This window comes from Eubalaena glacialis, chromosome 18, assembly GCF_028564815.1.
Source record: "Eubalaena glacialis isolate mEubGla1 chromosome 18, mEubGla1.1.hap2.+ XY, whole genome shotgun sequence".
Lineage (NCBI taxonomy): Eukaryota > Metazoa > Chordata > Mammalia > Artiodactyla > Balaenidae > Eubalaena > Eubalaena glacialis.
In genome coordinates this window covers 56,750,193-56,766,092 of record NC_083733.1, presented here as the reverse complement: position 1 = coordinate 56,766,092, position 15,900 = coordinate 56,750,193, and positions in this window count along the sequence as shown.

The following is a 15,900-nucleotide window of genomic DNA, read 5'->3' as shown; positions in this document are numbered from 1 at the left end:
CATGGCATGCACTCAAGAGCAATGGAGCCCGAGAGACCCTAACCCTCAGGTCTTCTACTCCAACAACTGGGGAGTAGATCCTGCCCCCAGTGGCAGTGACAACCATGGAGCAAAGAGGAGGCCCCGCCCAACATACAGCACAGGCTCTGGACACCAAAACACCAATCACACACCAATCAAAGGGATAGCAGCCAGCCCACTCTGAGGAAAGATGTGGCTGTCATTCAAACCAAAACCAGCCCTTGCACCAAAAATACTGGATTCACACAGTCTACACAGGGATGCTCCCACATAAAAACACCCCTTTGAGACCACAGCAGATAACTTTTTCTCCTAAATTCATAGAGACAGAAAAAGTTAAGTAAAATGAAAAAGAAGAGGAACTACTCATAATTAAGAGAACAAGAGAAATCCCCTGAAAGAATAATGAAAGAGACCTCACCAGTCTACAAGACCCCGAGTTCAAAAAGAAGGTACTAAAAATACTAAAGGAATTAAGACAGATTATCGAGAGAAATGCAGATCACTGTAACAAGGAAGTAAAAACTATAAAGATGAACCAATCAAAATTAGACAATTCAATTGCCAAGGTAAAAACCAATCTAGAAGCAATGAATAGCAGACTAAATGATACAAAAGAACAAATTAGTGATCTGGAAGATAGAATAATGGAAATCACCAAATCACAAAGACAAGTGGAAAAAAAAATCTATGAGATAATATAAGGTTTGCAAATCTACACATAATAGGGGTTTCAGAAGGAGAGAGAGAAAGGGAGATAGAAAATGTATTTGAAGAAATTATGCCTGAAAACTTCCCAAACCTAAAAAAGGAAACAGATATCCAGGTACAGGAAGCACAAAGGGTCCCAAACAAGATGAACCCAAACAGATCTACATCAAGACATATCATAATTAAAATGGAAAAGTTAAAGATAAAGAGAGGATTCTAAAGGCAGCAAGAGAAAAACAAAGCCAGTTACAAGGGAACCCCCATAAGGCTATCAGATGATTTCTCTGCAGAAACTCTGTAGGCCAGAAGGGATTGGTATGATATATTCAAAGTCCTGCAACCTAGGATATTCTACCCAGCAAGATTATTATTTAGAATAGAAGGAGAGAATGAATTTCTCAGACAAGCAAAAACTAAAAGAATTTGGCAATACTAAACCTACCCTAAAAGAAATATTGAAAGTTCTTCTCTAAATAGAAAAGAAGCAAGGATCTATAGGAAAGGAAAAATCACAGTAGGAAAGGCAAATGTATAAAAGGATTGAAGATCACTTAAATAAGCCAGTACATGGATTTTAAAAAATAGTAAAAAATTATAAAAGTGATTATACCTACAATTAACAGCAAAAGGATAAGCATGAAGATGTAAAATAGGACATCAAAGTCACAAAATGTGGAGGAGGGGAGTATAAAAATGTAGATCTTTTAGAATGTGTTTGAACTTCTATGACATCAGTTTAAAGCAAGTAGATATAGTTATGGCTCAACATACTTGAAATCCAGGGTAACCACAAATTAGAAACATACAAAAGAGTAACAAAAACCCAAAAAGAAAGGATCTCAAGCATACTACAAAAGAAAACCCTCAAACCACAAAAGGGAAAAAAGAAGAAGAAATGAACAAAGAAGAACTACAAAAACACTGGAAAATAAGGTTTAAAGTGGCAATAAGTACATACCTATCAGTAATTAAAAGTCAGTAGACTAAATGCTGTGATCAAAAGACACAGAGTGGCAGATTGGATTTTTTAAAAAGACCCTTCAATATGCTGCCTACAAAAGACTCACTTCAGGGTGAAAGACACATACAGACCGAAAATGAGGGGATGGAAACAGGTATTCTATGCAAGTGAAAATGATAAAGCAAGGTAGCAATACTCATATTAGCCAAATTGGCTTTAAAACAAAAGCTATAATGAAAGCCAAAGAAGGACATTATATAATGATATAGGGATCAATACAAGAGGATATTACACTCATTAACATGCATACACCCAATACAGGAGCACCTAAATATATAAAGCAGATACTTACAGATATAAAGGGAGAAATTGATAGGAATACATTAATATTAGGAGATTTTAACACCCCACTGACATCAATGGACAAATCATCCAGACAGAAAATCAATAAGGCAAGAGAGGTCCTAAATGACACAATAGACTAGTTGCAATTAATTGATATCTACAGGACACTACATCCAAAAAACCCAGAATATACTTTTTTTTTTAAACAAACTTTATTTTTTAGAACAGTTTTACATTTATACAAAAATTGCAAAGAGTTCCCATATACCCTAAGCCCAGAAGTAGTATGAACATTATAATTAATATCTTAGTATGGTTACAGTTAAGGAACCAATACATTATTCTCAACTAAAGTCCATACTTCATTCAAATTTCCTGAGTTCTTAATGTCCTTTCACTGTTCTGAACACCAGACTTTTTTTTAAACATCTTTATTGGAGTATAATTGCTTTACAATGTTGTGTTAGTTGCTGCTGTATAACATAGTGAATCAGCTATATGTACACATATATCCCCGTATCTCTTCCCTCTTGCGTCTCCCTCCCACCCTCCCTATCCCACCCCTCTAGATGGACACAAAGCACCGAGCTGATCTCCCTGTGCTATGCAGCTGCTTCCCACTAGCTAGCTATCTTACATTTGGTAGTGTATATATGTCCATGCCACTCTCTCACTTCGTCCCAGCTTACCCTTCCCCCTCCCCGTGTCCTCAAGTTCATTATCTACGTCTGTGTCTTTATTCCTGTCCTGCCACTAGGTTCTTCATGACCATTTTTTTTTTCAGATTCCATATATATTTGTTAGCATACGGTATTCTTTTTTCTCTTTCTGACTTACTTCACTCTGTATGACAGTCTCTAGGTCCATCCACCTCACTACATATAACTCAGTTTCATTTCTTTTTATGGCTGAGTAATATTCCATTGTATATATGTGCCACATCTTCTTTATCCATTCATCTGTCAGTGGACACTTAGGTTGCTTCCATGACCTGGCTATTGTAAATAGTGCTGCAATGAACATTGGGGTGCATGACTCTTTTTGAATTCTGGTTTTCTCAGGATATATGTCCAGTAGTGGGATTGCTGGGTCGTATGGAAGTTCTATTTTTAGTTTTTTAAGGAACTTCCATACTGTTCCCCATAGTGGCTGTATCAATTTACATTCCCACCAACAGTGCAAGAGGGTTCCCTTTTCTCCACACCCTCTCCAGCATTTATTGTTTAAAGATTTTTTGATGATGGCCATTCTGACCGGTGTGAGGTGATACCTCATTGTAGTTTTGATTTGCATTTCTCTAATGATTAGTGACGTTGAGAATCCTTTCATGTGTTTGTTGGAAATCTGTATATCTTCTTTGGAGAAATGTCTATTTAGGTCTTCTGCCCATTTTTGGATTGGGTTGTTTGCTGTTTTGATACTGAGCTGCATGAGCTGCTTGTATATTTTGGAGATTAATCCTTTGTCAGTTGCTTTGTTTGCAAATATTTTCTCTCATTCCGAGGGTTGTCTTTTCGTCTTGTTTATGGTTTCCTTTGCTGTGCAAAAGCTTTTAAGTTTCATTCGGTCCCATTTGTTTATTTTTGTTTTTATTTCCATTTCTCTAGGAGGTGGGTCAAAAAGGATCTTGCTGTGATTTATGTCAAAGAGTGTTCTTCCTATGTTTTCCTCTAAGAGTTTTATAGTGTCTGGCCTTACGTTTAGCTCTTTAATCCATTTTGAGTTTATTTTTGTGTATGGTGTTAGGAAGTGTTCTAATTTCATTCTTTTACATGTAGCTGTCCAGTTTTCCCAGCACCACTTATTGAAGAGGCAGTCTTTCCTCCATTGTATACTCTTGCCTCCTTTATCAAAGATAAGGTGACCAAAGGTGCATGGGTTTATCTCTGGGCTTTCTATCCTGTTCCATTGATCTATATTTCTGTTTTTGTGCCAGTACTATACTGTCTTGATTACTGTAGCTTTGTAGTATAGTCTGAAGTCAGGGAGCCTGATTCCTCCAGCTCCATTTTTCTTTCTCAAGATTGCTTTGGCTATTCAGGGTCTTTTGTGTTTCCATACAAATTGTGAAATTTTTTGTTCTAGTTCTGTGAAAAATGCCATTGGTAGTTTGATAGGGATTGCATTGAATTTGTAGATTGCTTTGGGTAGTATAGTCATTTTCACAATGTTGATTCTTCCAATCCAAGAACATGGTATATCTCTCCATCTGTTCGTATCATCTTTAATTTCTTTCATCAGTGTCTTATAGTTTTCTTCATACAGGTCTTTTGTCTCCTTAGGTAGGTTTATTCCTAGGTATTTTATTCTTTTTGTTGCAATGGTAAATGGGAGTGTTTCCTTAATTTCTCTTTCAGGTTTTTCATCATTAGTGTATAGGAATGCAAGAGATTTCTGTGCATTAATTTTGTATCCTGCTACTTTACCAAATTCATTGATTAGCTCTAGGAGTTTTCTGGTAGCATCTTTAGGATTCTCTATGTATAGTATCATGTCATCTGCAAACAGTGACAGTTTTACTTCTTTTCTGATTTGGATTCCTTTTATTTCTTTTTCTTCTGTGATTGCTGTGGCTAAAACTTCCAAAACTATGTTGAATAATAGTAGTGAGAGTGGGCAACCTTGTCTTGTTCCTGATCTTAGAGGAAATGGTTTCAGTTTTTCACCATTGAGAATGATGTTGGCTGTGGGTTTGTCATATATGGCCTTTATTATGTTGAGGTAAGTTCCCTCTATGCCTACTTTCTGGAGGGTTTTTTATCATAGAATACACTTTCTTTTCAAGTGTGAATGAAGGAAAAAAAAGGGGCAGGGGGATTCCTTGGTAGTCCAGTGGTTAGGATCCGGTGCTTTCACTGCTTGGGCCTTGGTTCAATCCCTGGGTGGGGAACTAAGATCGCACAAGCCATTCGGAACGTTCTCTAGGATAGATCACATACTAAGTCACAAATCAAACCTCAACAAATTTAAGAGAATAGAAATTATTTCAAGCATCTTTTCTGTTCAGAAAAGTAATAAACCAGAAATTAACCACAGAAATAAAAATGGAAAAAAAAACACATGGAGACTAAACAATATGCTATTTTAAAAAAAACAACGGGTCAACAATGAAATCAAAGAAGAAATCAGAAAATACCTCAAGACAAACAACAATGAAAACACAACCTTACAAAAATCTATGGGATGCAGCAAAAGCAGTTCTAAGAAAGAAGTTCATAGAGATACAGGCCTTCCTCAAGAAACAAGAAAAATCTCAAATAAACCACCTAACCTGCACCTAAAAGAATTTTAAAAAGAAGAACAAACAAAATCCAAAGTCAGCAGAAGGAAGGAAATAACAAAGATCAGAGGGGAAATAAATAAAATCAATAGAAAAGATCAATAAAAGCATGAGCTGATTTTTTGAAAAGACAAGCCAAAATCAACAAATCTCTAGCTAGGCTCATTAAGAAGAAAAGAGAAACAACCCAAATAAACAAAATAAGAAGAAGAAATAACAACCAATACCACAGAAACACAAAAAATAATAATAATGAGAGAATACTATGAACAGTTATCTGCCAAAAAAATTGAAAATGGACAAGTTTCTAGAAACATACAGCCTGCCAAAACTGAGTCAAGAAGAAACATAATTTGAACAGACCAATCACTAGAAGTGAAATAGAATCTGTAAAAAAGCAATACAAAACAAAAACAAACAAAACAAAAAACTCCCTGCAAACAAAAGTCCAAGACCAGATGTCTTCACTGGGGAAATCTACCAAACATACAAAGAAGAACTTATACCTATCCTCCTCAAACTATTCCAAAAAATTAAAGAGGAGGGAACACTCCCAAATTCATTCTATGAAGCCACCATCACCCTGATACCAAAACTGGACAAAGACACTACAAAAAATGGAAATTACAAGGCAATATCTTTGATGAATATAGATGCAAATATCCTTAACAAAATATTAACAAGCCAAATCCAACAATACATAAGAAGGATCATACATCATGATCAAGTTGGATTCATTCCAGGGTTGCAAGAATGGTTCAACATATGCAAATCAATGTGATACACCACATTAACAAAAGAAAAGACAAAAACCACATGATCATCTCAATAGATGCAGAAAAAGCATTTGATAAAATTCAACATCCATTCATGATAAAAACTCTCACCAAAGTAGCTATAGAGGGAACATATCTCAACATAGTAAAAGCCATTTATGACAAACTCACAGCTAACATAATACTCAATGGTGAAAAGCTGAAAGCCTTCCCACTAAATTCAGGAACAAGACAAGGATGCCCAACTCTCACTACTTCTATTTAACACAGTATTGGAAGCCCTAGCCACTGCAATCAGACAAGAAAAAGAAACAACAGCTTTCCAAATTGAAAGCGAAGAGGTAAAACTGTCAGTATTTGTAGATGACATGATACTCTTTATAGAGAACCCTACAGACTCCACACAAAAACTATTAGAACTAATAAATTAATTCAGCAAGATTGCACGATACAAGATTAATATACAGAAATCTGTTGCATTTCTTTAACTGACAATGAAATATCAGAAAGAGAAAGTTTAAAAAAATCCCATTTAAAATCACATAAAATATATACCTAGGAATAAACTTAACCAAAGAGGTGAAAGATCTATACACTGAAAACTATAAAACATTGATAAAGGGAATTGAAGATGATTCAATGAAATGGAAAGATATCCCATACTCTTGGATTGGAAGAATTAGTATTGTTAAAATGGCCATACTACCCAAAGCAATCCACAGATTTAATGCAATCCCTATCAAAATACCCATGACATTTTTCACAGAACTAAAACAAATTATCCTAAGATTTATATGGAAACACAAAAGACCCAGAGTTGCAAAAGCAATCCTGAGGAAAAAGAACAAAGCTTGAGGTATAACTCTTCCAGACTTCAGACCATACTACAGAGCTATAGTAATCAAAACACTGTGGTATTGGCACATAGATCAATGGAACAGAACAGACAGCCCAGAAGTAAACCCACACACCTACTGTCAATTAATCTTCGACAAAGGAGGCAGAATATACAATGGAGAAAATCCAGTCTCTTCAACTAGTGGTGTTGGGAAAGCTGGACAGCTACATGTAAATCAATGAAATTAGAGCACTCTCTCATACCATATACAAAAATAAACTCAAAATGGTTTAAAGACCTAAACATAAGACATGACATCATAAAATTCCTAGAAGAGAAGATAGGCAAAACATCCTTGGACACAGATTCTAGCAATATTTTCTTAGATCTAGTACAATATAACTTATATGTGGAATCTAAAAAATAAAACAAACTAGGAGTAGGAAATTAAGAGATACAAACTACTACATATAAAATAAATAAGCTACAAGGATATATTACACATCTTTAAGGAATGATGAATTTGTGCTCCAACTTCCTATCCTTACAGCTTGAGGAAGCTGGAGGAAGGAAGGAGGTGATTGAATTTCAGCCCTCTCCCTTTAATTTGCAACATTTCTACATCTTTTGAGATGGTCAAATATTATTCCATCTTTAACCTATAAATGTGCTGGAATGCTTTGGCAAATTTTCTAATGTTGAGATATTTCTGCATTTCTGAAAGCAACCCTATCATTTATTGTGAATTACTGTTTTAAAACATTGCTGAGTTCAATTTGTTAATATTTTATTGGAAATTTCCCTTCCATTTATGAGTGCCACTGCCCTGGATTTTAATTCTATTTTATTTTTCTAGATTTTTAAAGAGAATTGTGCAAATTAATCAAATGATTAAAATTATTTGAGCAGTGCCCTTTCTTTTTCTATTCTCTGGACCACTTTCTATAACATAGGAATTCTTTCTTTGAATGTATAATGAATTGGCTAATAAATCATCTAATGTCTTTCTTTTTACTACCTTTATAACTTCTTCTTTGGTTATTGGTCTATTCAGATTTTCTACTTTTTCACATATCAATTATTGTCGTTAATACTTCCATGGAGAAATTCCATTTTCATTTAAATTTAATTTTTTTGGTATAAAGTATCCTTTGCCCAGCTAGGGCCTTTAGAGATCCAGCCCTCATCCTGATTGGACATCAAAGGTAAAGGGTGAGTCTTAAGCCCTGAGCAACAATGCTGGAAACACAGCAGGAAACTTGGATAGAACATCCCTGTGGAAAGCAGGTGGTTGGGTCTCAGCCGGTGTCCACTCGTGTTTACCGACCAGTTTGTGAACCTGAGAAGCAGCGGTCCCTGTGCAGAGGGCGGAGGAGGGTGCCCACCGGCAGGAGATGGAATAGAGTACCACACCATCACTAAGCAGGATCTTTCATGTTCTACCCAAATGGCGCCACCTGGAGCTCAGTGTTGGTAGTGACCCTGGAGATTGGGACAGTGAATGAACACTATGTCGCCTCTCAGAACATTTCTTGGGTCCGAGGTCTCTACAGGTACCCTCCAGGGTCACACTACCCACTCACGGTTCCAACATCCCCACTCCTGTTTAGCTGCATGCAGGATGAGAGGCAGCTCACCAATTCTTTGGAAGACAGACCCTCTGTAACATGTAGGGAACTGGTTAAATAGTGGTCTCTCCCAACCCCCACCCCCACTTTTTTTTTAAAGTGCAACATAGTGATGCGATATTTATATACACTGTAAAATGATAATCAGGATAAGCCTAGTTACCATCTAGACTTTTGTAGTACAAAGTTATTACAATATTATTGACTATGTTCCCTACGCTGTACATTACATCCCTGTGACTTATTTATTTATTTTATAACTGGAAGTTTCTACCTCTTAATTTGTCTCACCAATTTCATTCATCCCCCCACCCACCTTCCCCTCTGGCAACACCTGTTTGTTCTCTGTATCTGTGAGTCTGTTTCTGTTTTGTTTGTTCGTTGGTTCTGTTTTTCAGATTCCACATATAAGTGAAATCATATGGTGTTTGTCTTTCTATGTCTGACTTATTTCACTTAGCATAATACCCTTTGGGTCAATGCACGTTGTTGCAAATGGTAAGATATCATTGTTTTTATGGCTAATATTCCATTGTATATGTATAAGACATCTTTATACATTCATCCATTGATAGACACTTAGGTTGCTTCCATATCTTGGCTATTGTAAATAATGCAGCAATTAACATAGGAATGTGTATATCTTTTTGAGTTAATTTTTTTGTTTTCTTTGGAAAAATACCCAGGAGTGGAATTTGTGGATCCTATGGTAGTTCTATTTTTAATTTTTTGAGGAAACTCCATACTGTTTTCCAAAGTGGCTGCAGCAATTTATATTCTGACCAACAGTATATGAGAGGGTTCCCTTTTCTCCACATCCTTGCCAAAACTTGTTATTTGTTGTATTTTTGACAATAGCCATTCTGACAGATGTGAGGTGATATCTCATTGTGGTTTTGATATGGATTTCCCTAATAATTCGTGATGCTGAACATCTTTTTATGTGCCTGTTGGCCATCTGTATATCTTCTTTGGACAAATGTCTATTTAGGTCTTCTGCCTATTTTTTAATTTATTTTTTTTTTAATTAAACTGTGTGAGCTGTCTGTATATTTTGGATGTTAACCCCTTATTGGATACATTGTTTGTAAACATTTACTCCCAGTCCATAGGATGTCTTTTCATTTTGTTTATGGTCTTCTTTGTTGTGCAAAAGCTTTTAAGTTTAATTAGGTCCCATTTGTTAATTTTTGTTTTTATTTCCATTACTCTAGGAGACAGATCCAAAAAAACATTGCTGCAATTTATGTCAAAGAGTGTTCTGCCTATGTTTTCCTCTAGGAATTTTATAGTATCCAGTCTTACATTTAAGTCTTTAATCCATTTTCCGTTTATTTTTGTCTATGGTGTGAGAAAGTAGTACAGTTTCATTCTTTTACATGTAGCTGTCCAGTTTTCTCAGCACCACTTATTGAAGAGACTGTCTTTTCTCTATTATATCCTTGGCTCCTTTGTCATGGATTAATTGGCCATAAGTGCATGTCTTTATTTCTGGGCTTTCTATCCTGTTGCATTGATCTATGTGTCTGTTTTTGTGTCGGTACAATTTGATTACTGTAGCTTTGTAGTATAGTTTGAAATCAGGGATCATGATACCTCCAGCTCCATTCTTCTTTCCCTACAGCTCCATTCTTCTTTCCCAAGATTGTGTTAGCTATTTGGGGTCTTTTGTATTTCCATACAAGTTTTACAACTTTTTGTTCTAGTTCTGTGGAAAATGTCATTGGTGTTTTGATAGGGATTGCATTGAATCTGTAGATTGCCTTGGATAGTATGGTCATTTTAAAATTATTGATTCTTCCAATCCTAGAACATGGTATATCTTTCCATCTCTGTCATCTTCAATTTCTTTCATCAGCATCTTATACTTTTCAGAGTACAGGTCTTTTGCCTCCTTAGGTAGGTTTATTTCTAGGTATTTTATTCTTTTGATGCAATTGTAAAAGGAATTTTTTTCTTACCTTTCTGTAAGCTCATTACTAGTGTATAGAAATGCAACAGATTTCTATATATTAATTTAGTATTCTACCACTTTACTGGATTTATTTATTCTAATATTTTATGGTGGCATCTTTAGAATTTTTTTATATATAATATGTCATCTGCAAACAGTGACAGTTTTACTTCTTCCTTTCCAATTTGGATTTCTTTTATTTCTTTTTCTCATCTGATTGCTGTGGCTAGGACTTCCAGTACTATGTTGAATAAAAGTGGTGAGAGTGGGCATCCTTGTCTTGTTCCTGACCTCAGAGGAGATGCTTTCAGATTTTCACCATTGAGTATGATGTTACCTGTGAGATTGTCTCTATGACCTTTATTATGTTGATACATTCCTTCCTTTCCCAGTTTGTTGAGACTTGTTTTCATAAATGGATGCTGATTTTGTCAAAAGTTTTCTTGCATCTATTGAGATGATCGTATGATTTTTATTCTTCAATTTGTTAATGTGGTGTATAACACTGACTGATTTGTGGATATTGAACCATCCTTGTATCCCTTGGATAAATCCCACTTGACCATGGTATATGATGCTTTCAATATATTGTTGAATCTAGTTTTCTAATATTTTGTTGAGGATTTTCGTATCTATGCTCATCAGTGATATTGGTCTGTAATGTTCCTTTTTTTGTAGTGTCTTTGTCTGGTTTTGGTATCAAGGTGATGCTGGCCTTGTAGAATAGTTTGGAAGCATTCCTTCCTCTTCAATTTTTGGGAATAGTTTGAGAATGATGGGTGTTAACTCTTCTTTAAATGTTTGGTAGAAGTCACCTGTGAAGATGTCTGGTCCTGAACTTTTGTTTGTTGGGAATTTTTATTTTATTATTATTATTACTGATTCAATTTCATTACTGGTATTCAGTCTGTCATATTTTTATTTCTTCCTGATTCATTCTTGGGAGGTTGGACATTTCTAGGGATTTATCTATTTCTTTTAAGTTTTCCATTCTATTGGTGTATAATTGTTTGTAGTAATCTCTTGTGATCCTTTGTATTTTTGTGGTGTCTGTTGTAACTTCTCTTTCATTTGTGATTTTATGAGTCCTCTTTTTTTCTTGATGAATCTGGCTAAAGGTTTATCAATTTTGTTTACATTTTCAAAGAACCAGCTCCTAGTTTCACTGATTTTTTCTATTTTTTTGTCTCTATTTCTGCCCCAATCTTTATTATTTCTTTCCCTCTATTAACTTTGTTTTGTTTGTTCTTTTTCTAGTTCCTTTAAGTGTAAGTTTAGATTGTTTGAGAGTTTTGTGTTTTGGGGTAGGCTTATATTGCTATAAACTTTCCTCTTAGAAAAGGGAACCCTCCTACACTGTTGGTGGGAATGAAAATTGGTGCAGCCTCTATGGAAAACACTATGAATGTTCCTTAAAAAACTAAAAATAGAGTTGCCATATGATCCAGCAATCCCACTCCTGGGCTTAGATCCAGAGAAAACTATAATTCGAAAAGATACATGCACCCCAATGTTCATAGCAGCACTATTTACAATAGCCAAGATAGGGAAGCAACCTAAATGTCCATCAAGAGATGAATGGATAAAGAAGATGTGGTATATAAACACAATGGAATACTACTCAGCCATAAAAAAGAATGAAATAATGTCATTTGCAGCAACATGGATGGACCTAGATATTATCATACTAAGTGCAGTAAGTCAGAAAGAGAAAGACAAATACCGTATGATATCACTTATATGTGGAATATAAAATATGACACAAATGAACTTGTTTATGAAACAGAAATAGACTCAGACATAGAAAACAAACTTATGGTTACCAAAGGGGGGGAGGAATAAATTAGGAGTTTGGGATTAGCAGATACAAACTACTATATATAAAATAGATAAACAATGAGGTCCTACTGTATGGCACAGGGAACTATATTCAATATCCTATAATAAACCATAATGGAAAAGAATATGAAAAAGAATATATGCACATGTATAACTAAATCACTTTGCTGTACACCAGTAACAAACACAGCATTATAAAGCAACTATACTTCAATTTAAAAAACAAAGTTTTGTTTTAGAATTGCTTTTGCTGTGTCCCACAGATTTTGGATTTTTGTGTTTCCATTTTTGTCTCTAGGTATTTTTTGATTTTTTGTTTGATTTCTTCAGTGACTCATTGGTTGTTTAGTAGTATATTGTTTAGCCCTGTGTTTATGGGGTTTTTGGGGGGTTTTTTGCAGTTTTTTCCCTTGTAGTTGATTTCCAGTATCGTACTGTTGTGGTCAGAAAAGATGTTTGGTATGATTTAAGTTTTCTTAAATTTATTGGGACATTAATGTAGCCTAGCATATGATCTATCCTGGAGAACGTTTCATGTACTCTTGAAAAGAATGTGATTTCTGCTTCCTGGACCTGGGTGTCTGTTTCCTTTCCCAGGTTAGTTAAGATTTCAGCTATTATTTCTTCAAATACATTATATGCCCCTTTCTCTCTCTCTTTTCTCCTTCTGGGACCCCAAATGTTAGGCTTGATGTTGTCCCAGAGGTCTCTTAAACTATCCTCAAATTTTTTTCATTATTTTTTGTTCAGCTTGGGTAATATCCACTACTCTGTCAGATTAGGGGATCATCTAATCTGCTGTTGATTCCTTCTAGTGTGTTTTTTATTGCAGTGATTATATTCTTTAGCTCTGTTTTGATTCTTCTTTATATTTTCTAACACTGTTAAACTTCTCAGTGTTCATCTGTTCTCCTCCTGAGTTCACTGAGTATCTCTGTGATCATTACCTTGATCTCTTTTTCAGGTAGATTGCTATCTCCACTTCACTTAGTTCTTCTTCTGGGGTTTTATCCTGCTCCTTCATTTGAAACATATTCCTCTGTCTCCTCATTTTGCCTAGTTCTTTGTGCTTATTTCTATGTATTATATTGGTAGGTTGATTACGTTTCCCAGTCTTGGAGAAAACATCCTGTTGGGCCCAGCAGCACACTCTCTGCTGGTCACCAGAGCTATATGCTCTAGGGATGCCTCCTATGTGGGCTGTGTGTGCCCTCTGTCATGGTGGGGCTGACTACTGTAGGTGTCTTGGTAGGTGGGACTGGCCCCTAGCCTGTTGGCTTCCAGGCTCTGACTTGTGTGGTGACTGCCAGCCCACTGGTGGGCAGGACCAGGTCCTAGCACAACTAGCTGCATGGTCCAGCAGGGTCCCAAGGCTGGTGCCAGCATGCTGGTGGGTGTGGCCAGTCCTGGCATAGTTAACTGTGGGACCTGGGGGGTCCTGGTCACCCCCACCTTTTAATGTTTTATTTTTCTTCATTGTCCATACAACAGAATAATAAGGATACCTGTGTATCCACCATGCAGTTTAAACAATACATTTGTGTTTTGTTTTTCCTTTTTTAAAATTTATTTTCAAGATAACTGACATGTTATATTAGTTTAGGTGTACAACATAATGATTTGATATTTGTATATATTGCAAAATGACCACCGCAATAAGTGTAGTTAATATCCATCACCATACATAGTTATAAATTTTTTTCTTGTGATGAGAACTTTAAAGATACTCTCTTAGCAACTTTCAAATATACAGTATAATATTATTAACTCTAGTCTCCATGCTGTACATTACATCCCCAGGGCTTATTTTATAACTGGAAGTTTGTGCCTTTTGACCACCTTCACCCATTGTGCCTCCTACTCCCACTCACCACCTTTGGCAACCACCAATCTGTTCTCTAGAAATACTTTTGTTTTGAAATTTCAGAAGTAATCTCTGCTTACTTCTGAAAAAGTGTTTTACATTGCAGCAAACCTCCAGCCTCTGCTCTCACACTCCAGCCACTGAGGACAGTGTTATGTGTTCCTGTGTTTGCAAATTTGTACTCACTTAAAGGCTGGGGTGGGGAGGCAGGTTACATAGACAAGACCACCCTGGCCACACGTTCTGCAGCTGTTCCTATCCTGGTGGATGGCTGTGCCTTGGGGCTCCTCAGATCAGCATTTGCAGCTTTACCACTTTCTTGTTCACAGTTGCATAGCGTTAGATGTTCAGAGAAGTTTTCACCCTTTCTCTTTTTCCATCCAGCTTTAGTGCCTAAGCATTTCTTCCTATCAGTCACTTATGTACTACTATTATTTAAGGGTTATTGTACCTTCTTCCATAAACTAGACAGGAGGTCCCTGATCAAGCTGAATTTTACAAAGAACAACGAAGTGAGAAGTCATTTTTACAGCCAATTTCGGGGATTAGCCAGCAGAATCCAAGGCCACTGCACTCATTAAGCTCTCTTTGGGAAACATTTATTCCATTTTAATCAAGCTGGACACTTATTTTGTTGCTGTTGTTGTTTTGTTTTGTTTTTGCTTTTTTAGTAGATATTTTTAGGTTTACAGATAATTGAGCAGATAGCACCGAGTTCTCATGTATCCTTCACACAACCCCTAAAAGCTTCTCCTATTATTAATATATTACATTAGTGTGGTACACTTGTTATAACTGATGAAACAATATTGGCACATTGTTATTAACTAGAGTTGCCTTAGTTGTACAACACTCTTTGTGTGGTACAGTCTGAGTTTTGACAAATGCATAATATCATGTATCCACCATTACAGTATTCTACAAGATAGTTTCAGTGGCCTAAACATTCCTTGTGGGACACCTATTCATCTCTCCTCTTCCCCACCCAAACCCCTGACAACCACTGATCTTTTTACCACCTCTATAGTTTTGCCTTTTCCAGAGTGTCATATGGTTGGCATCATTCAGTAAGTACCCTTGGGACTTCCCTGGTGGTCCAGTGGTAAAGAATCCGCCTTCCAATGCAGGGGACACAGGTTCGATCCCTGGTCGGGGAACTAAGATCCCACATGCTGCAGGTCAACTAAGCCCACGTGCCACAACTACAGAGCCCACGTGCCCTGGAGCCCGCGCACCACAACTAGAGAGAGAAAACCCACACTCCACAACTAGAGAGAAGCCCGCGCGCCACGACGAAGAGCCTGCATGCCTCAACGAAGCTCCCACCTGCCGGAACTAATACACGACGCAGCAAAAAAAAAAAAAGGTACCCTTCACAGATTCACAGACTGGCTTCTTTCACTAAGCAATAGGTATTTAAGGTTTCCCCATGTCTTTTCATGGCCTGATAACCCATGGTTTTTTTTAAATCGCTGAATATTCCATGGTATGGATGTACTAAAGTTTATTCATTCATCTACTGAAGGACATCTTGGTTGCTTCCAGTTTTTGGCAATTATGAATAAAGCTTCTGTAAACATTCATGTGCAGTTTTCGCATGGACATACGTTTTCCATTAGGATAAATACCTAGGAGTTTGATTGCTGGATCATATACTTTGTTTAGCTTTGTAGGAAATCGCCA